The 24,047-nt window shown below is 41.1% G+C and overlaps 1 protein-coding gene across 6 annotated transcripts in view; it reads left to right on the top strand.

The window, feature by feature from the left end:
- The window catches only part of IL21R (interleukin 21 receptor), a 77,444-nt gene that overhangs the window by 7,913 nt on the left and 45,484 nt on the right, over window positions 1-24,047 (top strand). For 2 of the 6 annotated variants that reach the window (XM_073636768.1, XM_073636769.1), the window contains exon 2: window positions 10,219-10,404. The gene's annotated coding sequence lies outside the window, so the exon portion shown is untranslated. Of the gene's footprint in view, window positions 1-10,124; window positions 10,405-24,047 lie in introns of those variants that run through there. The other 4 variants (XM_073636772.1, XM_073636771.1, XM_073636767.1 and 1 more) reach the window with 3 other exon arrangements.

Raw genomic sequence — 24,047 nt, forward strand, 5'->3', positions numbered from 1 at the left:
GTGTCAAAAATGTCCGACATGTCCGCCATAACGTCGCAGTCACAATAAAAATCGCTGATCGCCGCCATTACTAAAAAAAAATTATTAATAAAAATGACATAAAACTATCCTCTATTTTGTAAACGCTATAACTTATGCGCAAACCAATCAATAGACGCTTATTGCGATTTTTTTTTACCAAAAATATGTAGAAGAATACGATCGGCCTAAACTGAGGAAAAAAAATGTTTTTTTATATATTTTTGGGGGATATTTATTATAGCAAAATGTAAAAAATAATGTTTTTTTTTCAAAATTGTCGCTTATTTTGTTTATAGCGCAAAAAATAAAAGTCGCAGAGGCGATCAAATACCACCAAAAGAAAGCTCTATTTGTGGGGAAATAAGGACGTCAATTTTGTTTGGGAGACACGTCGCACGACCGCGCAATTGTCAGTTAAAACAACGCAGTGCCGAATTGCAAAAAACGCTCTGGTCAGGAAGGGGGTAAAATCCTCCGGGGCTGAAGTGGTTAACAGGGGCACATAATAACAATTTTTGATGCAATACTTTGCAGCAGGGCTCATTCCTGCGCTCCAACTATAGCATCTGTGAGGAGTTGCAGTGTTGTGGCACCAGTGCCTAAGGCCCAATTTTTCTGCCCCTGTTCAACAGGGACATGTAATTACAATTCTTGATCTAATATTTCACAGCAGGGCCCATTCCTGCACCCACCAAGAGTAACTGTGAGGGCTTACAGTGTTGTGGTAACACCACCACCACCACCACCACCAAAGGCCCAATTTTTCTACCACTGTTCAACAATGGCATGTAATTACAATTCTTGATCTAATATTTCACAGTAGGGCCCGTTCCTGCGCCCACCAGGTGAGATGAAATCTACCCCTAGGAAGGGAAATTCTCTCCTGTAAGAGATAATATGGGAAAAACGTGTCTCCTCTTCAATGATGCTTTATCACCAATCCTTGTTTCACTAAAAAATCCTAATTTTCAAAAAACATTTGTCATTGGGACAGAAAGTGAGGTTAAATCTTCTGAAGAGGTGCACAGACAGCAAAACAAATGTTACAGGGGTGATAACCCTTCCCTATGTTTTCCAAAAAGCTTAAAAATAGATTTTTTGGCTGGAGCTACACTTTAAAAATATAGCAGTTCAAATTACAAACAGATTCTACTTAACAACAAACCTACAGTCTTTGTCTTGTTTGCAACGCCTGTATACTGCTGTTCAGAGTATCTAGGGCCTGGGGGCCCCACGCCTTTCCTTTTTTAAATTTGGGTGCAGGGTTCCCCTTAATATCCTTACAAGACCCAAAGGGCTTGGTAATGGACTGGGGGGGGGGGTACCCATGCCGTTTGTCTCACTGATTTTCATCCATATTGCTGGAACCCAACATTACATTAAAGCTGCAAGCAGTTTTGAATGACTTTTATTCCTTTAAAAATGTCATTTTGTGCAGGGACTGTTCTAAGCACGGGAAACATGCGCCACTTTACAGGCATACTATTGACACCCCCCAGGTACGATATTTAAAGGAATATTTCACTTTTTTTTCACTTTAAGCATCATTAAAATCACTGCTCCAGAAAAAACGGCCGTCTTTAAAACTTTTTTTTGCATTGATACATGTCCCCTGGGGCAGGACCTGGGTCCCCAAACCCTTTTTAGGACAATAACTTGCATATTAGCCTTTAAAATTAGCACTTTTGATTTCGAATGTTCGAGTCCCATAGACTTTAATGGGGTTCAAAACTTTTGGTCCGTTCGCAGGTTCTTGTGCGAACCGAACCGGGGGGTGTTCAGCTCATCCCTACCTTGAGCGATCAACAGCGTAGTTCATTGAGGACTACAATGTAGTTCATTGAGGACTACAAGCCAACAGCCACAAAGACTAAGGGTAGATATAGTTGTGACATTCAAAAAACCCTGTGAATGAATGTTCGGAGAGAAGATCCCTAGCTTGCTGTCATTAGAGACAGCAGATCGGCTGCTGGAGTGGGAACATGTTACATGTTCCAACCTAAAAATGGATGGAACATATTCACATGTAACATATTCCCAAAGGTGAACTTAACCTTTAATATTATTGGTTTTATTCACTTTCATTGTTAAGCTGGATATACACATATAAAGTTCGTTCAGCCCACAGGCTGAGATTCCTCCATCCATGCTATATAGCGCAGTTGGGGCTAATGTATTCTGACAAATAATCACTACAAGCAGCTGTCAGAGCAAAAACAGTGACTGCTTCTGATTGGCTGCAGCTGCTGTGGGGTTGACAATTTTTCGCCTGACACATTCAATGTTTTAATTGAATGATTTCTGTGGTAGGTGGCAGACAGGGCCATAAAGGTAGTGCATTTTGGACAGTTCCATTGTGTACCCAGTTTTAGTTAAGGTTTAAGAGTTAGAATAAACCTGACTTGTTAATGCAAGTTACTAGAGTGTACAGGTGTGTAGGGGCCCTTAGAATTACCGTGAGGCTTTAGTTAAACCAGACCATGCCCCGATGATGCAGGGCGAAGCAATAGGTTCACATTAATGCCAGCCACTGCTGCTGATTATACTTACTGTATTTATTGGCGTATATCATTTTTTCACCATGAAAATTGTGTGCAAATGCCGTGTGCGTGTTATACGCCAATACTTCAATTTGAGCTGCCTCGGAGGTGACAGGGAGAGGGGCGGGATGAGTGCCGTCAGATTACATACAGTGAGAATCTCCTGTTTACTTGGCGGTTTCTGTAATAGGAAGTTCCGTCTCCTAGGCTGCCATTGGACAACTGTTCTGTCTATCATAGAAGATTCTCACTGTATGTAATCTGTAGGCGCTCGTCCCGCCCCCCTCCCTGTCCCCTCTAGGCTGCAGATGGGCATCGATCAGGCTGCATTGATGGCAATGGTGAGGCTGCTGCATTGATGGCAATGGTGAGACTGCTGGATTGATGGCACTTGTGAGGCTGCATTGATGGCAATGGTGAGGCTGCAGATGGGCAATGACCCTTATTGTGCTTCAAAGTTCCTTATTTAAAATTTAAGTTTTTTTCCCTAAACTTCCCCCTTAAAATTAATGTGCGTGTTATACGCCTGTGCGTGTTATACGCCGATAAATACGGTAATTTAATATCCCCCTTTGTTTCCCCCTACTATGTTTGCCCAGAAAACTGAAATTACATACCCACTACTTTCACTTGTGGAGGAGCAGGTAGCTCACTTCCTTTCCTCAAATGTGATGGCGCTAAAGTTTACCAACTGTCCCCTGGGGCACCTATTGCTGTCATACTGGAACATATTGGAGTCCTTAGTGTAAACTCCAAGCTGGGAAACGGAAGGAATTGTAAAGTCTTTCTCCTCTGACAACAGTGGTTTAGGACTATCTGAGTCTGCCCGTGCATGTTAGATCATTGCCCCATTCCGGATAAAACAACTGGATCAGGAAACTGTTATATAATGTTTATAGACACCTTTAGGACCCACTCACATATATCCCTTGAGGTGCTTTGCAGTAACATGTGCAATAATGCATGAATTACACATTAGTGTGTTGTGGTATCATTGATTTTCAAGGGCACCCTCTAACATACTAAGGCATTGCAGTGCACCACAATGTATGGCAACACACTACTGTGTGCTGTGTTTTTGGTGCGCTGACAGTCCTTTAAAAAACTGTGTTGCCTTAACGCATTGCACAGTAACGAGCAACGTAATGCATGTAAATGAACGAGTGTGGTTAATGAACCACATAGGACCTCCTGTATCTGAATAGGCCCTTTCACTATGTTTTAAAAAGTAATAACTGAAAACGGGCAGCGCTCAAAAAATGAATGCATATACAAATATCAATTTCTCAAAGTGTGTAAATTATGCATAAATATCTCATATAGAATGTCTATAACATGTCTATAACATACAAAATATAATGTTTGTAGGAACTTCAGCTTCCAAAATGTCCAAAGATCCAATCAGTTGTGGTAGTGAGTGGATAAAGAGAGAAACACCCAACACTTCAGTGCTCCACGCAGTGCCAACACAGAATCCTTACAGGATATATTTGACCACTGTGCAGCTGGTTTTAAATATATTACCATATGAGAGTTACTTTTATTTTTATGTGTTTTCCAAAAACACAGCTGCAGGGAAACTGCATAGTGCTGTGCAGTTCCCAGAACAGGAAAAGCTGTGGTTTCAAGTGTGTGGGGGTGTCATTAGGATAAACGGCACCCCCACACATCTGCTAAAAGCATTGCATTTTTGCACGGGTGTGGGAAGGCATTCTTTTCCCCGCACTCGCTCAGATGTGAAGCTAACCTTATGCAAGGAGGTAATAGCCTTCAAGTGGAATTTAATGGCTGCAGAGTAACTTTCTGATCACGTGACTGGTTTGATTGGCTCTCACAGTGGTCACAAGATAGGAGTCTGTAAAAAAGAGATTAGTAAGTGGTCTGGGAGCATGCAGTGAGCACACTCTCAGCACACAGCCTCGGACCTCCATGAGTGCATAAGTGCGGCAACTATTAAGACTCGGTTTTTCTGCTGCCACCTTTATGTGTTACACGGTCAGAAAGAGGTTAAAGAGACACTGCCTCTAGAACAAAAGCAAATAAAATACTGCAGTGCAGATACCTAGAAGAACCTGTACATTCCTGCAACAGCACTGCAAAATCTGTAATTACAGACAAATGCTGGATCATTCTAGGCTACACTATACAGAAACAATGGGAAAGTTAACCAGACATACAAGGTACATGAGAACATTGGGCAAATTACAGTGCAAAGGGACATCAATTGTTCAATAAAAAACTGTCAACAATCAAGAAACATAGATACTGATGAAAATTAGGATAAGTAACCCGTAAAGAAAATATGTCTTTGACTTGACTGTGACTAGAAGACAGCATTGCAAACAGTAGATCAACATTTCTGTCTCTTTCCTTTCAAATACCGGTGTGGGTTGAACAAAAAACATAGGGAGAAAAAGGCCAGCTCTGTATGGTATGGTAAAAATTTAAGGGTGACAACTTCCATCTAGGGAGGTCAATGATGAAAAGGAAGAGGGAAAACAAGAATATGTTGCTGATTAAAAGTAAGGAGGTAGAGGGGAGATCAGGGAGCAGCCGGTGGGAAACTAGGAACTTCGTGCAGAAAAGATTGCACTGGGTAGCTGTTAAGGTAAGCCATGTGTCCATGGAGCCTCCTGGTCACTCAGATATCATTTGTTTAAAGTCATCTTTACATGTGAAATTTAGCCACTAGAACCAGGTGGAAGTTTTTCAATGAGGTTGTAAGACTTTTCATAACCCTAAAGTCCTCCACTTGTCTGATCCACTTTTGGAAGGTCAGTGAAGAGGAGAACTTCCACAGGGCCGGAATACAAAAACGAGCAGCATTTTTCAGATGCTGAAGGACAGATGAGCTGTATGTCTTTGCCAGGAAGGAATTGTAATGCAGAAGATAAAAAGCAGGTCATTTATTAATTGGTTATCTGTGAAAGATTAAAGCCTCGTACACCCGATCGGATTTTCCGCAGACAAAGCGTCAGACATTTGTCCGAAGGGCGTTGACCAGGATCTTGTCTTGCATACAAATGGCACACAATTTTCGACCAACAAACACGAATGTAGTGACGTACTACGTGGCTTTTTAGCTCCACCCTTTGGGCACCTTCTGCTAATGTTGTGTTTGGTGAGCATTGATTCCGAGAATGCGTGTTTGTACTTGACGGACTTGTGTACAGACGATCGGAAAATCTGACAACAGATCGTTGTCCACAGAAAATTTATAAGCCTGCCATCCAACATTTGTCCGCGGAAAATCCAACAAAAATTGTCCGATAGAGCGTACAAACGGTCAGATTTTCCGGCAAAAGTCAGTCATCACACAATTCACATAAGTCAGAGCCCTGACTTAAACCCAATTGAGCATCTCTGGAGAGAGACCTAAAAATGGCTGTCCACCAACGTTTACCATCCAACCTGACAGAACTGGAGAGGATCTGCAAGGAGGAATGTCAGAGGATCCCCAAATCCAGGTGTGGAAAACTTGTTGCATCTTTCCCAAAAAGACTCATGGCTGTATTAGATCAAAAGGGTGCTTCTACTAAATACTGAGCAAAGGGTCTGAATACTTAGGACCATGTGATATTTCAATTTTTCTTTTTTACTAAATCTGCAAAAATGTCAACAATTCTGTGTTTCTCTGTCAATATGGGGTGCTGTGTGTACATTAATGAGGAAAAAAATTAACTTAAATGAGTTTAGTCAATGACTGCAATATAACGAAGAGTGAAAAATTTAAGGGGGTCTTAATACTTTCCATCCCCACTGTATATTTGTTTAGCCTGAAGTTCACCTTTAAGTGCAAGAGCCTTGCCATATCGAATTCCAAATGTTTCTTCACAGAAGGATTTTTAGGTATTTGTCAATCCTCCAGAGTGCTTTCTTAAGCTGCAACCACAATAAAATGAAAGGTCATGTTTAAAACGGAGCAAATACCCATTACAGGGTGTGATTAATAAACTGTATGCATTTTATAATAATAATAATAATAATAATAATAATAATATTTGACATATTTACTACAGGGGTACATTTATTAAGCGGAATACTTTTTCAACCAATCACTAAACCCATATTTATAAAGGGTGCTCATACTATTTACATGGTAAAAAAAAAAATTCTGGTCGAAATTACAACTTTGCAACAATTTGTATTATTTTTGGTAAAAGCTGTTTAGATCTCTATATATAAACTCCTAGCGATTTTGTCTCAGTTTCTACAGCTGGAATAACATCCAACATGCAATATGCAAATCAGTTTCTCTCCCAAACTAGGCTGCTAGCATCATTTATTTTCTGTGCTTGTATGTATGTTATTAAATAGGAATAGATTTCATTACAATGGTGGATTGGATCACTTTGTTGGATTGGGCAGATCACATATGGAGTGAACGTTCCATAATTTGCCACTCTCTAGTAAAAATATAGCGTGTGTTAGTGATTCTCTAGTTGGAGGTAGTGATGTTATTGGAAATTGGAGATTGAACTGCACCTGCATGCATTTTAACCCCTCCTGGGACCGCCCACCGTGGATTTACGCCACTAATTTGCCGTTAAACGCTGTCTGCTGCCATAACCCCGGTATTTTCTTCAACGGCGGGCAGTCCGCTTTAAGTTTCGGATTCGCCACGAGATCACTTTTATCGGCAGCGGGAGAGGTGCCCACCCGCCTCCTGCCGCATCAAGGTAGTCTCTGGCGCTTACCGGAGCTGTCGGTAGTGGCGGAGACAATCCGATGCTGTCCCCTGAGATTCAGGAAGTCGAGTGAGGGAATGATGGCCCCCACTCGACTCAATGCCTTTGGATGACAGAAGTGACATCAAACGTCACTTCCGTCCAACAGCCTTAGAGGGCCAATTTTTTTTATTGGAAAAAAAAGACTTTTTTTTATTGCATTTAAGTGTAAATGTGAAATATGAGGTATTTTTGTCCCCAATCTCACATTAATGGGGTTCTGTCATGCTTTTTTTCTATTACAAGGGATCTTTACATTCCTTGTAATAGGAATAAAAGTGATCCAAAAAAAATGTTTAAAGGGACAGTGTAAAAATATGAAATAAAAAGTAAAATAAATAAGAAAAAATGTTTTTTAAAGCGTCCCATCCCTCCGTGCTCACGCGCAGAAGCGAACGCATAAATAAGTCGTGCCCGCATATGTAAACGGTGTTCAAACCACACATGTGTCATATTGCCACGATTGTTAGAGCGGGAGCAATAATTCTAGCAAAAGAACTTCTCTGTAACTCAATACTGGTAACCTGTAAAAATGTTTAAATGTCGCCTATGGAGATTTTCAAGTGTCAAAGTTTGTCGTCTTTCTACAAACGGGCGCAATTTTGAAACATAACATGGGTATCAATTTACTCAGTGTAACATCTTTCACAAAATAGAAGAAATTGGGCTAACTTTACTGTTTTCTTATTTTATGATTCAAAAAAGTGTATTTTTTCCACAAAAATTGCGCGTGTAATACTGCTGCGCAAATACGGTGTGACATAAAGTATTGCAACTACCATCTCTAGCGTGGCTGAAAAAAAATATGTTTGGGGGTTTGAAGTAATTGTCTAGCAAAAAAAAATGGTTTTAACTTGTAAAAACAAAGTGTAAAAAATTGACTTGGTCCTTAAAGAGGTTGTAAACCTGGGAAAAAAAACCCCTGCAAGACAAAGGCATAATGAGCTAGTATGCATCGCATACTAGCTCATTATGAAATACTTACTTTAGAACGATGCCTTGAATCAACGTCGGAACATGGAGTACACGGCCGACATCTGTCACCGGAATTACTTCCGGGTTCGTAGCTCTGGCGCTCTGATTGGTTGGAGCCATGATGACGTCACTCCCGAACATTCGCGCGGGAGCCGCCGGTCACGGCACGAATCCTGAAGAAATGGCACCAGCGGCCCTTTTCTTCAGTGCGCATGCACAGATGATGTGCAAGTTTAGGAGATATTTACGGTACCTACAGGTAAGCCTTCTTATAGGCTTGCCTATAGGTAAAAAAGTGGTGTAACAGAGTTTACAACCACTTTAAATGGTTTCAAATAATGATCGTCCACCTGTAAAGTAAAGCTCTCTTTGCATGGATTTGATCCTGCTTTGTCTAGATCGCCATATTTTCCATTTGCCTATTATACTATACTGTTAGACTATGTCCCTGGCTTTTCACATTGTTGCTTTTGTTGTCATAGCCTGTTCTGTCTTTTGTCATCCTTGCACCCCCCAAGCACACTTTCCCACTTTGTGGTTTCAGTAGTGGTCTGATCTTTCCCATGAGAAAGACAACAACATTGACAACAACATTGATGTGATTATCCTTGCTCATAGATGTCTGCATTCAAACTTTGCTATGTGCTTTCTTGTTTGACATCCTTGTCCTGAACACTTGCCTTGTTTGGAACGCTAGTCTTGCCTTACCTGTTATCTTCTTTTTAGTTCCTCATGATCTGGTTTCCTTTTTTATTCTTCCTTGTTGTGTGAGTCCTCAGTTCATGTTAAAGCAAACTTTCACTCATTTTTACATCTTTATTGCATTGTATGCCTCTCCCCTTTTAGCAAAGCGCTTCAGACTTTCTTGTCTAGGCGAGAATCATATACCATGCGTCACACATCCCAGGAGATTTTGTGACTCTGTAGAACATACTGTGCATCCCCAGTAAAAGCATCATCAGAGTACTAGTTGCTAGGACCCAAAAGAGACAGTTGAATTCCTGATGACATCAGGAAAGTAGATGGTGACGTGGGACCTGGAATGTGGAGGAGTGCAGTGGATGACAGCGGGCAGCACTGGAATTGCTGGGCGGGTTAGTATGTGATCTCAGCTTACCCTAGTAGACAAGATGGTAGGGGATATGATTAAAATAAATCTGGGAGGTAAAATTCCTCTTTAGCTCTTGCTATTCTTTAGACCAGCCTTTGTTGCCTGGTCTGCACATTTGCATGTGCTTCTTCTGTCTAGAATTTGCCTTGTCTTGTTTTCTTATAATTGGCAGCCCTTGATTTCCACCTGTCTTGTTGGTTGTTTTTGTTTTCTTTCTATTACTGGTCACCAACAAGGCCATTCTAGAATTTGTAGGCATTGGTACCCAGCAAACAGCTTTTCTAATTTGATACCATTTGACTGTGCTGCTCAGTGAGAGCCTTTGATCATCCACTGGAGACTTGTCTTTTGTTTGCAAGTCATTTTATTCCAATCCTCTAGTCTCCTGGCTTTTTCTGTGCTTGTCTGTCTTCTCTCTCATTGAAGTCCTAGTTTCTGAACTTTGGTTTCCTTCTTAGATGTTGCTTTGAGTGACAGACATTGTTTCTGCCAGCTGTATACATTGCCCTAGAGCCATCAGTATAAAAACTCCTTGCCCTGGGCAGAATTCTTTTTCCGGCCATTGCACTTAGCAGTATGGTTTATCACTTAATTGGGCCACGTGACCAGATCAGCCAGTCCCATGCCAAGTATTAGAAATGAAACTGAATCTCCCTAATAGCGACACTGTTAGTGGCTGAAAGTACTTTATGGCAACTAGCGCAGACAGTCTTTACGGTATATGCCCAGGAAGACAATACTGTATGACTAATAACACAATCTGAAAATGTTCAGTGATGCTTGTGTTTTAAATGTCATTGTCTCACTATTAAGTATCATTTCATTTCAGGCTCTGTATTCACAGGTTTTTCTTTCTATCAGAAGACAGCAAATTTAAGTGGCTATGAGTTGTCGTTGGCTTTCACCTATATGTGGATTATATAACAGCTTGCTCGTCAAGTCAATATTTTGATGTGATGAAGGCTTGTACTGGCATCTTTGACTTTGGATATGAGCACATTCACAAGGTGTTCCATCATTGTGAGTGAAGGTAAGGGCTAATAAAACACTCCTAAAAGGAAATCTATGATGGTTTCTACCTACATGAAAAATATTTTCTCTTTCTGTTTGACCAAATCTAAAGCTAGCCATTTGTGCATCAAATTCTGATTTGCTAAATCGGGCAAAATTAACTCCTGTTGGTGGCCATGGCGGCAACACCCGCATCAACAAATATCGAATTTTCTATTAATTAAATGAGCCAAGTGAAAAATTGTTGGATGAACACTGTCTACATCCAATCAGACGCAGGCACTGTTCTGTTTTGGTATTCTGCAAAGGGAGATTTGTCTTTACACCCTTTAGCAGGGATGGAGGAATCTGTGAATCTATTGACTTTTTTTGTTCACCCTATACATTTATGGTCAGCTTACATACTGTCTACATGCTTTACTGTGAGGATGGAGATTCCAGTTTTGAATACATGTACTTTCTTTTTTAATAAACCTCTAATAACACCGCTCTGTAAAAAATGAACCTAAATCATATAACTCAAACAATAATAAAAAGTGATAAATAAAGGGCTTTAACAATGAATCTATAACAGTGAAAACAATATTGCTGCCTCCTTTATAAGAAATATATCTCTAGAAACTCAAAGCATGGAGTGTTAAAATCCATTAAAAAGTCTGTGCAAAAGTCCCGCACATAATATAACTACAAATAGCTGTGTTCCAATCATGCAGGAAAGATGATGGGATTATCCCACTCTACAAGCAATCACCTCAAGTGATCACCCTATGTGAATTGTGAGTCTCACCCACCAAATGGTTTTGCCTCACATATAAATGCTCGGCATAAATCGCTCAGAATGTATCACTCCCTCCGAAGAGTCTTCCCATACACTGGTATGACTGATAATCCGGTGGTTCCTCAGATATTGGGCAACGAAAAGGGAAACCGCATAGTGTATTATCATAAAAACATTAAAATGTATTAAACATCCAATAATTACTCACAGACATAAAGATGTCGAAGGCATATCATTTATCCAAGCTGATCACTTAGCAGTGCAATTGGCTGTCCCACATATCTTCAGCAACACCTCCAGGATAATTTGTAGTGTCAGTACAGATTGCCATGCAGCTGCACCCTGATGCAGTATTTCATCCACTGATTTTTTTCAAAGGGCCAAACATTCTTTTTGTTGTGGTCTGACATGCCTCACCCATGCCATCATCTAAAAAATAAAGCTATTATAGGTAAAGAGAGTAGAGAATCCAGATGTGTTTTTGCAATGAGAGAAAGGACTTTCTGTTCCAAAGAGATGCTGTCTTTGGCAGTTTTATGATAACTGCATGGGCTGATGAAAACAGAAGCCAGCTTGAATGTTCTGATTATGTTCTATGAGCATTTCCGTAAGTGTTAGCCCGTGTTCACCATAGACAAATGATCTTGACAGTGCAGTTTTTGTTATTTGACCTGTAGTTTTCCAGCACGAAACTGAATGGGTTCCAAACCAAAAAGCACAAAAGTAGAAGAGAGTGCGAGCAGATTAACTACCAGAGAAAATTCAAATTATTGCATCACAAATGATTGCATCACAGATGTCTCACACTGCCAGCACATTATGCTATAAAGAACTGCCAAATATAATGAATATTAACAACAATGTATTGAATCATATACAGTAAGCAACTTGAAGTGTATCCAAAGCCAAAACTGTTTCATTTGGTTTAGGGTAGTGTGATAAGGAGTTAGAACCTCCATTGTTTTTTTTTTTTGCTGTGTGTGTCCACGGCACGCTGGGTAGATTCATCTTCTGTCCTGTGACGGTTGTCTGAAAGTGATGAAAACCAACATTGTGGGTTTTCACCAGAAAAAGAGATAGAGGAAAAATCTTCTAAAGGGGACACATGTTCCAATGACACCTGTCTGGTGTGGGAATTATCTCAATAATATCAAGCAGATAGAAAAAAAATGGTAGTAGTTTTAACCATTTTCAGGTCTCCTATGTCCATTTAGTCAGATCATTAGGGGCCATGTACTATATGTCTTTTTTTTTTATGGTTGCAGGATCAGCATAATACTGGTATACTCTGATCAACACAAACTTGCTACATTAATTTCCCTATTTTTTTGGGAGTTATTATTTCATTTCAGCAAATTTCTACTCTAAACTCTGTTATATAGCTGATCTATCTTCTTGCCGCTTCATTCTCGGAAATTCTAAAAATTATTGTATTCGCCGCTCCAAGTAAACGCATTACTCACCCTATTTTCGATATATCGAAACTAGTTTGATTTTGTTTTCATAAGTCTGTTATATATTATTCTCAATAAAAACTTATTGAAAGTAAATATTCCTTAATGACAAAATTAGGGATTACTGTATATCTTATGAGCAGAAAATCTATATCAAGTTTATATAACATCCATGTGCAAAATATACATTTCAAGAAAAAAAATATATTAATAACAAAGGGAACTCCAGATGGAATACAATTCACTGGCTGGCAGAATTGTGGATGGAGTGTTTGTGTCACTTAGGTTTATCATATACACTTGGTGAGGGGCTCCAGGGGTTGATGACGAATATAGAGAAAATAATATTTTTGTTTTCTGAATCTTAATAAGTTCTGACTGGGTGCTGGATCTCAGAGACTCTGTAGAGCCTTGGTTGAAATAAAGAATCAATTTTTAGGTTCACTTCTTACCTAGTAGCCAGACTTTTATGAAGCTGTAAAGCTACGAGCCTTTATATTTGTGAGTTGATTATGCTCAGGGCGCTTTTTCTCTTGCTCACTCTGCTTTTGGAGCCTGCTGTGGGTGAAAAAGCTCACTGCTGACCTAACACTAAAAAGGTACAGATGTTGCTTTTATGTTGTTGTGTTAGGGAGACCCTGTTTGTTTAATTGCCTGGAGGAGCAGATTTTTTTTATTTTTTTTAGTTTTATGTTATAAACTTGCTGTTCATAATGTATAAGAAATACAACAATGCATAAATATAATTTTGGTTAATTGGTGTGACCATTTTTGTGCAAATAATAATAATATGATAAGCCTTTTTACACCGACAGTTAAGTGGTCACAAGCACAATCAGTTAATCATCTTCTGGTGTACCCATCATATTTGATTAAAAAAATCTTTAAATATGCCAAATATAAAATATATCATTTAGATAGGATTAAGAATAAGATATTGCAAATAGTATATTGCTCATTTTTAAAGGTTCTATTAAGAGAAGTGATATGAAATTCTTTGCTAAAATATAATTGTTTGTACATCTAGAACCATAGTTATAAGCAGTCTTAACATAAGGCTCTTTTGGATGTTCCCTAACCTGTTCTCCAAAATGACTATAACCTCAATGTCACCCAATGCTGGTGTAATGCTAGTTTCTACCCTAATCTCAACTCTTTTTAAGCTATCAAACAGCTACCTGAGTAGTACATGATTTACTTTGCCACAGATATCATCTTTAACAGCTATGCATGACGTAGTTGCAAAATGAATCACCCTTAGTTTGCTAATATTTAGACAGAATTCCCCCACTGTTTTCTCATTTATAAAGTTATCATTATAAATAAGGTAGCCTTTTCCAGTTAAAAGGAAAAGTCCAGATTGTCTAGATAAACAATTGGTGACTTTATACAAACTTAACAAATTAAGTTTTCTTGCAATTTTTACCAAAACAAAGTTGACGTAATTTGCACGCCACCATATATTTACCCCAAAATATAATAAACAAAAGACCTCTTATGGCAGGTTTTCTTTAATATAAAATGGTTACAACTCACACTCAAAGAATACTGAAGGACAAATGTGTAGGGGGTCATTTGCCTGAAGATAAATTACAGGAGAGATAACTGTTAAAGTGGAACTGAAGTCTGCTCCCATAATTTGTAATAAAATCATCTTTGCCATTCTGAAGCTACCCTCCAAACACTTTGCATATTATTTTATATATACTGTGATTCTGTATTTGCCAAATATGCTGCAGAAATCTCACTCCACTGAGTCTGGCTGCGACCATTTTAACTGTGGGCAGCTGAAGCTGCTGCCTGTTCACTTCCTGGATTTATACAGACACACAGGGGCACACCTCCAACTCTGCAGCTATTATTGGCCCTCTTATGATCCACCCCCTCCCTTCCTGGCAAACTCTCATGAGAGTGAGAGAGAGCTGTACATGATGTCATAAGCCTAGGCTCTTTACCAGACAAGAAAAAGGAAGTGGGCTGTATAAGGTATTTACTGGCAGAAAAAAAATGTTTTACTATCTGAAGTTAAAACAACAAGGGCGGAAGATTTAATAGATGGAAAGATGAAAAAATTACTCAAGTTCCACTTTAAGCACTTAGCTAATGTAAGAGGCAGAACAGGGGCTCTAGGCAGGGTACTGGTTTTAATACAGGCAAATACATATTGTACAACTTTAAGGCATACTGTATGTTAGTGGGCTTTTGTTTGCATAAGACAGATTTTGCATTCCCATACAAGTCTTTGGAAATATAAAATAGTCAAATGAAGGTAAGAAGGAAGCCAAATGCAGATGCACCTGAAATCTGAATGATCTAAGAAGTATCTCAACCTGGGGTCAAACTAATACCATCAATGTAAGTCCTAAAAGTTACTTTAACAGTCTAGTCATGATGAGGCTATATGTGAAATACATGGAGTTGATTTACTAAAACTGGAGAGTGCAAAAAATGTTGCAGCTCTGCATAGAAACCAATCAGCCTCCAGGTATTGATTTTTGATTTGATTTGATTTGATTTTTAAAGCTTAATTGAACAAGCTGAAGTTAGAAGCTGATTGGCTACCATACACAGCTACACCAAATGTTGCACTCTTCAGTTTTAGTAAATCAACCCCATAGACTTATACCCTTAGAGATCCAGGAAATATACAGATCTGTATCTCTTAAAAAATACAGGAGAGTCTGTCAGTACATAGGATACATGGTATACAACATAATATAGTCTCACAAGAGAAGGAAGTAATTGTCAGCATTAACTAGTCAGGGAACATTCCCAAAAATATTTACATTTATTTTTAGGCCCCTTTTACATGGGCGGACCGTTCAGGTCTGACTGTCAATTTTTTCCACCCTTTTTTCCATCCGTCTGGCGGTTCAGATCGGATGAAACTGACAGGCGGTCCATTTTCCTCCGATCCACCATAGAGCAGAGCGGAGCTCTGACATGTCCGTCCCTGCACAATGAGCAGAAATGGGCCTGTCATCCGTCAGCTCAGCAGGGATCAACAGAGCGGTCGCCAATGAGCAAGTGGAGTCCATCAAAATGAACAGCCCCATGTGAAAGGGGCCTAAGGAATTAGGGGGTAACCCTCTAAAGGGAAAACATCAGGCACAAAGACCTAAAGATGGCTGCCGGAACAAGGGGGAAAAAATGGGAGGGAGACGTTAAAAGGGAAGAGGTGAAGGAAAGGGGAGGAAGGTAAGAAAATAAAAGACCGGGGGGGGGGAGGGTGTTCCCTCTCCTCCCAGTTCCCCCTGTCCTCAACCTAGTATGTGAAGAGAAATACAACCAGGGCCTCACAGCAGGGCAATTGTGGGAACTGGTGGTCCCCATTTTCCTATATAAATATCAGGAAAATGTCAAGTCCAGCAATTACCTATGTGCATTTTTCTAATATATATATATATATATATATATATTTATTATATAACATGAAGTTAAACCATTAATACTTCTCTACAGCAGTACTGCACAGCGAAAAAGTATACAGCGGTCTGAGTACTGGCTGAACAAGCAAAGGCTGTAATGAAAGTTCATAATTCTTATTTATATTTGGACAAGCATTTGAAATTCTCCCAATGAAACCATTTTGAGGTTTGCTCAGAGCCTCTGTCTCCAAGGGCTGCAGTAAGGCCTTCCATTTCTTGAATGTCATTAACCCTGGCGAACCATTGTTTTAAGGATGGAGGACTGATTTGTTCCTAGGAACACTGGATGCATGCTTTGGTGGCATTCAAGTGGTGGATTACTAACGACTTTTTATACGTCTTGTAGGACATGGGCATCAGGTGGAGTAATATGCTTATGTATACGCTTATGGTTTGTCAGTTAGTTCAAAACCAGTTATGGATGATCTCCAGGACTGATCTTCAAAAAGGGCATAATATATATGGCTATCTAGAATATATGTATGAGAGAGCCTGGATGGGTGTCAAAGCGCCAGCAAAACAGATTACTTTATGGAAAAAGTTTAGAAAGAACTGCTGGTATCCTATACTATCTGGTCACCAGCTTGTAGAAGATCACTTGGTATTTATTGCAGATAGATTCTGAGTGAAAAATAAAATCCTGCTCTTTTGTTTCTTCGAGAAAGTAATTCACAAGTCTCTTTCCCACAGAAACACAGGGTCTTCAGAAGAGTGTGCATTTACTAGAAATTGATAGGAAAAAGATAAAGACCGCCGTATCACCCCAGTGGCTTGGCAGGTCTCCTCAAAAGATATACATTTTCTAAGAAAGTGTCTGGGTTTAGGCAAAGAATGAACGAAATGCAACAGTTGATGGTTACATAGTTACATAGTAGGTGAGGTTGAAAAAAGACACAAGTCCATCCATTTCAACCTGTGTGTGTGCGCGTTTATGTTAATAGCACATTGTATATCCCTGCATGTTGTGATCGTTAAGATACCTATCTAATAGTCTTTTGAAATTATCAATGCCCCCTGCTGATATCAATGCTTGTGGAAGAGAATTCCACATCTTTACTGCTCTGACAGTAAAGATCCCTCTACGCAGTTTAAGGTTAAACCGCTTCTCTTCTAATTTTAATGAATGGCCGTGTGTCTTTTTAAATTCCCTTTCACTGAAAAATTTGTTCCCTATGCTAGGGTCACCAGTACGGTATTTGTACTTTGATATCATATCCCCTCTCAATCGTCTCCTCTCCAAAGAGAATAAGTTCAGTGCTCGCAACCTTTCCTCGTATCTAATGTCCTCCAGGAGGTCTTCTTGTAAGCTTTCCACATCCTGCGTAGAAGTTATTGTCCTGCTTAACTTTGTATTGTCCGTAAATTCAGAGATTGAACTGTTTACCACATCCTCAGATTGTTTATGAATAAATTAAAAAGAATTGGTCCCAGGACAGAAACCTGGGGGACCCCACTTTCCACACCAGACCATTCCGAGTACTCCCCATTTATCACCACCCTTTGGACTCACCCCTGTAGCCAGTTTTCAATCCAGGTACTCACTCTATGGTCCATGCCGACAGACCTTAGTTTGTACAGTAAATGTTTGTGGGGAACTGTATAAAATGCCTTTGCAAAATCCAGATACACCACGTCTACGTGCCCTCCTTTATCTAGATGGCAGCTCACCTCCTCATAGAAGGTTAATAGATTGATCTGGCAAGAACGATTCTTCATGAATCCATGCTGATTACTGCTAATGATACCGTTTTCATTACTAAAATCTTGTGTATAGTCCCTTATCATCCCCTCCAATAGCTTGCAGACTATTGATGTTAAGCTAACTGGTCTGTATTTCCCAGGGATATATCTCGGCCTTTTTTTAATTTTGATGCCATGTTGGCTTTTCTCCAATCAGCTGGTACTATTCCAGTCAGTAAACTCTTCACAAAAATGAGGAACAATGGTCTGGCTATCACCTAACACCTGACTGAGTTCCTTAAACCCCTTTCCGACCCGCTGCCGCGGTTGTACTGCGGCAGGTTGGCTCCCTGTGCGAAACGATGTTACCTTACTTCGATTCATCCTTTGACCACTCACATTGGCCTGCAAAGCAAATGCAAGTGCCCAGCGGGCACGACAACAGCCAGGCACCCGTAAACACACAGATCCCGGTTCTCTCAGGGGAGAGGAGACAGATCGTGTGTTCATACTAAGTATGAACACCAATCTCTCTCTCCTCCTAGTCAGTCCCATCCCCCCTACAGTTAGAACACACCTAGGGAACACAGTTAACCCTTGATCGCCCCCTAGTGTTAACCGCTTCCCTGCCAGTGACATTTATACAGTAATCAGTGCATTTTTATAGCACTGATCGCTGTATAAATTGTCACTGGTCCCAAAAATATGCCAAAAGTGTCCGATGTGTCTGCCATAATGTCGCAGTCCTGATAAAAATCGCGGATCACCGCCATTACTAGTAAAAAAAAAATTATAAAATGAAAATGGCATAAATCTATTCCCTATTTTGTAGATGCTATAACTTTTGCGCAAACCAATCAATATACGCTTATTGCGTTTTTTTTTACCAAAACTATGTAGAAGAATACATATCGGCCTAAACTGAGAAAAAAATGTGTTGTTTTTTTTTTTAAATTTGGGATTTTTATTATAGCAAAAAGTAAAAGATACTGGGGGTTATTTACGAAAGGCAAATCCACTTTGCACTACAAGTGCAAAGTGCACTTGAAATTGCACTGAAAGTGCAGTCCCTGTAAATCTGAGGGGTAGATCTGAAATGAGGAGAAGCTCTGCTGATTTTATTATCCAATCATGTGCAAGCTAAAATGCTGTTTTGTAATTTTCCTTGCATGTCGCCCTCGGATCTACAGTGACTGCACTTCCAAGTGCTCTTTCAGTGCAATTTCAAGTGCACTTTGCACTTGTAGTGCAAAGTGGATTTGCCTTTAGTAAATAACCCCCTTTGTGTTTTTTTTCAAAATTGTTGCTCTTCTTTTGTTTATAGCGCAAAAAATAAAAAACGCAGAGGTGATCAAATACCACCGAAAGAAAGCTCTACTTGTGGGAAAAAAAGGACGTCAATTTTGTTTGGGTACAACGTCGCATGACCACGCAGTTGTCAGTTAAAGCGACACAGTGCTGTATAGCAAAAAATGGCTCGGTCATTGAGCAGCCAAATCTTCCGGGCCTGAAGTGGTTAAGGACCCTCGGGTGCAAGCCATCTGGTCCCGGTGACTTATTTATATTAAGTTTTTCAAGTCTAACACGCTGGAGGCGTCTTAAAGTGCCGACATACAGCTACGACGGTCCCGCAGGGGAGCGAACCTGCCTTAGTATAACTGCGGCGGCTGGTCCGGAAGAGGTCAAAATACTTTTAACTCCAAAGTAAAAATGACCAAAACCCTAAATCTTTTCAGATTAGAACCACTTTAAAGGCTAAGTTCACCTTTTTTTTCTTCTAAATTCCAGCTCCCCTATGCACCAATATAGCATTCATGTACTTTTTTTTGCAAAAATATCAAAGCTTTCCATAAAATCTACAGACACGTACCTTACTGTCCTACATCAATGATTCCAAACGTATTTATTGCTTCTGTCTTATGTCCTTATGCCACGTACGCACGAGCGGACTTTACGGCAGACTTTGTCTGGCGGACTGTTCGACGGACTTTACGATGGACTTTCCGAATGAACGGACTTGCCTACACACGATCAACCAAAGTCCGACGGATTCGTACGTGATGACTTATGACCGGACTAAAACAAGGAAGTTCATAGCCAGTAGCCAATAGCTGCCCTAGCGTCGTTTTTTGTCCGTCGGACTAGCATACAGACGAGTGGACTTTTCGACCGGACTCGAATCGGACAGATTTGAAACATGTTTCATTTCTAGGTCCATCAAACTTTTGAGAAAAAAAAGTCAGCTGGAGCCCTCACGTGATCGAATTGTCCGACGGACTCAGGTTCGCCGGACCAAGTATGCCGTAAAGTCCGATCGTGTGTACGCGGCATTACAGACTGTAGGTCCTGACACAGGAAGGAGTTGACCAGCTGACCTCATTAGCACACACCCTGCATGATCCACCCTCCCACTCCCAGCTGCACGTTTTTTAAATGAAATGCAACCAATCAGTGATCACCCTTCTCACAAAATACACAATATATTATTATTATTATTATTATTATTATTATTATTATGCAATCAGGTTGCATAGTATATGGCCATCTTTATACAAGTACATAGAAGGGAGTTGACAGAAACACTCAGCTGTCAAGCCCCATTCACATCTCTGCATAGCAGAAACTCGCATTCCCACATGAGTTTTCTCGTTTAGATTTACCACACTTATATAATAGGAGGAAACACCTATCTAACCAGTCACTCTATATCCAATCAGGCAGGCCCTATCACTACATAATTGATGACAGATCTAAAGGAGATTGTACAATCAGATTGTAAAGTGTATGGCCACCTTTATACATCTAAAATTACTAGTTGCGCTTTCAGTGATATTAATTGTTAACAACAAACCAAACACAGAAGCAAACACACATTTTGGCATGTGAGAAAAACGAATGGCAAATGCTGCAAAACACACAGTAAAAAAAACGCAACCTACAAAATGCCAACATGTCCCATAAGCCACATATATACACAGCCCATTTAAATCAACAGGCTGCCCTATGCGTGTCACAGGAAAAATGAGACACAAACGTTCACTCCCACTATGCTAGATGTGAATGGGGCCTGAAAGTGAAATTGGTGCGATAACACAAGAACAATGCGACTCCATTCACAGCTGTGCATTTCCTTGCATTTTTAGAGTAAAAAACACACCAAGCTCCACTCTAAAAAAAAAGTTCTGAAGCTTCTTTGGGGCGAAAAAAAGCAATCTTATTGTATATTGTGTATTTAGTGAGAATGATAATCACTAATTGATTGCATTTCATTTAAAAAAACCTGCAGCTGGGAATGGGAGGGTGGATGATGCAGGGTGTGTGCTAATGAGGTCAGCTGGTCAACTCCTTCCTTTGTCATGACCTACAGTCTGTAAGGACGTAAGACAGAAGCAGTAGCTACGTTTGGAATCATGGATGGAGGACAGTAAGGTACGTGTCTGTAGATTTTATGGAAAGCTTTGATATTTTTGCAAAAAAAGTGCATGAATGCTATATTGGTGCATAGGGGAGCTGGAATTTAGAAGGACAAAAAGAAAAGGTGAACTTAGCCTTTAAGCTACTTTCCTAGACTTGCAATATTAACCACTTGCCGACCGCCTAACGCACATATACGGCGGCAGAATGGCACGGGCAGGCAGAATCACGTACCTGTACGTGATCTGCCTCCCGCGGGCGGGGGGTCCGATCGGACCCCCCCCGGTGCCAGCGGCGGTCGGCATTTGACTGGGTGCGTCGGGAGGCGAGGGGGAGACCATCCGATCGTGGCCCCCCCCTCGCGATCGCTCCCAGCCAATCGGAATCCTCCCCTGCCTGTGTGTAATTTCACACAGGCAGAGGATGTGATGTCATCTCTCCTCGGCTTGGCAGTTTCCGTCCCAGCGCCGAGGAGAGAAGACATGTGAGTGCACAACACACACACACACACACACAGTAGAACATGCCAGGCATACTTTACACCCCCGATCCCCCCCCGATCGCCCCCCGATCCCCCCCAATCACCCCTCCCCCCGTCACAAACTGACAGCAAGCAGTATTTTTTTTTTTTCTGATTACTGCATGGTGTCAGTTTGTGACAGTTACAGTGTTAGGGCAGTGAGTATTACCCCCCTTTAGGTCTAGGATACCCCCCTAACCCCCCCTAATAAAGTTTTAACCCCTTGATCACCCCCTGTCACCAGTGTCACTAAGCGATCATTTTTCTGATCGCTGTATTAGTGTCGCTGGTGACGCTAGTTAGGGAGGTAAATATTTAGGTTCGCCGTCAGCGTTTTATAGTGACAGGGACCCCCATATACTACCTAATAAATGTTTTAACCCCTTGATTGCCCCCTAGTTAACCCTTTCACCACTGATCACCGTATAACCGTTACGGGTGACGCTGGTTAGTTCGTTTATTTTTTATAGTGTCAGGGCACCCGTCGTTTATTACCTAATAAAGGTTTAGCCCCCTGATCGCCCGGCGGTGATATGCGTCGCCCCAGGCAGCGTCAGATTAGCGCCAGTACCGCTAACACCCACGCACGCAGCATACGCCTCCCTTAGTGGTATAGTATCTGTACGGATCAATATCTGATCCGATCAGATCTATACTAGTGTCCCCAGCAGTTTAGGGTTCCCAAAAACGCTAGCACCTGCGTTTTTCCCCTGTGCCCGGCCCAGCCCACCCAAGTGCAGTATCGATCGATCACTGTCACTTACAAAACACTAAACGCATAACTGCAGCGTTCACAGAGTCAGGCCTGATCCCTGCGATCGCTAACAGTTTTTTTGGTAGCGTTTTGGTGAACTGGCAAGCACCAGCCCCAGGCAGCGTCAGGTTAGCGCCAGTACCGCTAACACCCACGCACGCAGCGTACACCTCCCTTAGTGGTATAGTATCTGATCGGATCAATATCTGATCTGATCAGGTCTATACTAGCGTCCCCAGCAGTTTAGGGTTCCCACAAACGCAGTGTTAGCGGAATCAGCCCAGATACCTGCTAGCACCTGCGTTTTGCCCCTCCGCCCGGCCCAGCCCAGCCCACCCAAGTGCAGTATCGATCGATCACTGACACTTACAAAACACTAAACGCATAACTGCAGCGTTCGCAGAGTCAGGCCTGATCCCTGCGATCGCTAACAGTTTTTTTGGTAGCGTTTTGGTGAACTGGCAAGCACCAGCGGCCTAGTACACCCCGGTCGTAGTCAAACCAGTACTGCAGTAACACTTGGTGACGTGGCGAGTCCCATAAGTGCAGTTCAAGCTGGTGAGGTGGCAAGCACAAGTAGTGTCCCGCTGCCACCAAGAAGACAAACACAGGCCTGTCGTGTCCATAGTGCCCTTCCTGCTGCATTCGCCAATCCTAATTGGGAACCCACCACTTCTGCAGCACCCGTACTTCCCCCATTCACATCCCCAACCAAATGCAGTCGGCTGCATGAGAGGCATTTTCTTTATGTCCTCCCGAGTACCCCTACCCAATGAACCCCCCCAAAAAAGATGTCGTGTCTGCAGCAAGCGCGGATATAGGCGTGACACCCCCTATTATTGTCCCTCCTGTCCTGACAATCCTGGTCTTTGCATTGGTGAATGTTTTGAACGCTACCATTCACTAGTTGAGTATTAGCGTAGGGTACAGCATTGCACAGACTAGGCACACTTTCACAGGGTCTCCCAAGATGCCATCGCATTTTGAGAGACCCGAACCTGGAACCGGTTACAGTTATAAAAGTTAGTTACAAAAAAAAGTGTAAAAAAAAAAAAAAAAAAACCACAAACAAAAATATAAAAAAAAAAAAAAAAATAGTTGTCGTTTTATTGTTCTCTCTCTCTCTATTCTCTCTATTGTTCTGCTCTTTTTTACTGTATTCTATTCTGCAATGTTTTATTGTTGTTATGTTTTATCATGTTTGCTTTTCAGATATGCAATTTTTTATACCTTACCGTTTACTGTGCTTTATTGTTAACCATTTTTTTGTCTTCAGGTACGCCATTCACGACTTTGAGTGGTTATACCAGAATGATGCCTGCAGGTTTAGGTATCATCTTGGTATCATTCTTTTCAGCCAGCGATCGGCTTTCATGTAAAAGCAATCCTAGCAGCTAATTAGCCTCTAGACTGCTTTTAGAAGCAGTGGGAGGGAATGCCCCCCCCCCAACGTCTTCCGTGTTTTTCTCTGGCTCTCCTGTCTCAACAGGGAACCTGAGAATGCAGCCGGTGATTCAGCCAGCTGACCATAGAGCTGATCAGAGACCAGAGTGGCTCCAAACATCTCTATGGCCTAAGAAACCGGAAGCTACGAGCATTTTATGACTTAGATTTCGCCGGATGTAAACAGCGCC

The sequence above is a fragment of the Aquarana catesbeiana genome, linkage group LG06, assembly GCF_042186555.1.
Source record: "Aquarana catesbeiana isolate 2022-GZ linkage group LG06, ASM4218655v1, whole genome shotgun sequence".
In the NCBI taxonomy this organism is placed as follows: Eukaryota; Metazoa; Chordata; class Amphibia; order Anura; family Ranidae; genus Aquarana; species Aquarana catesbeiana.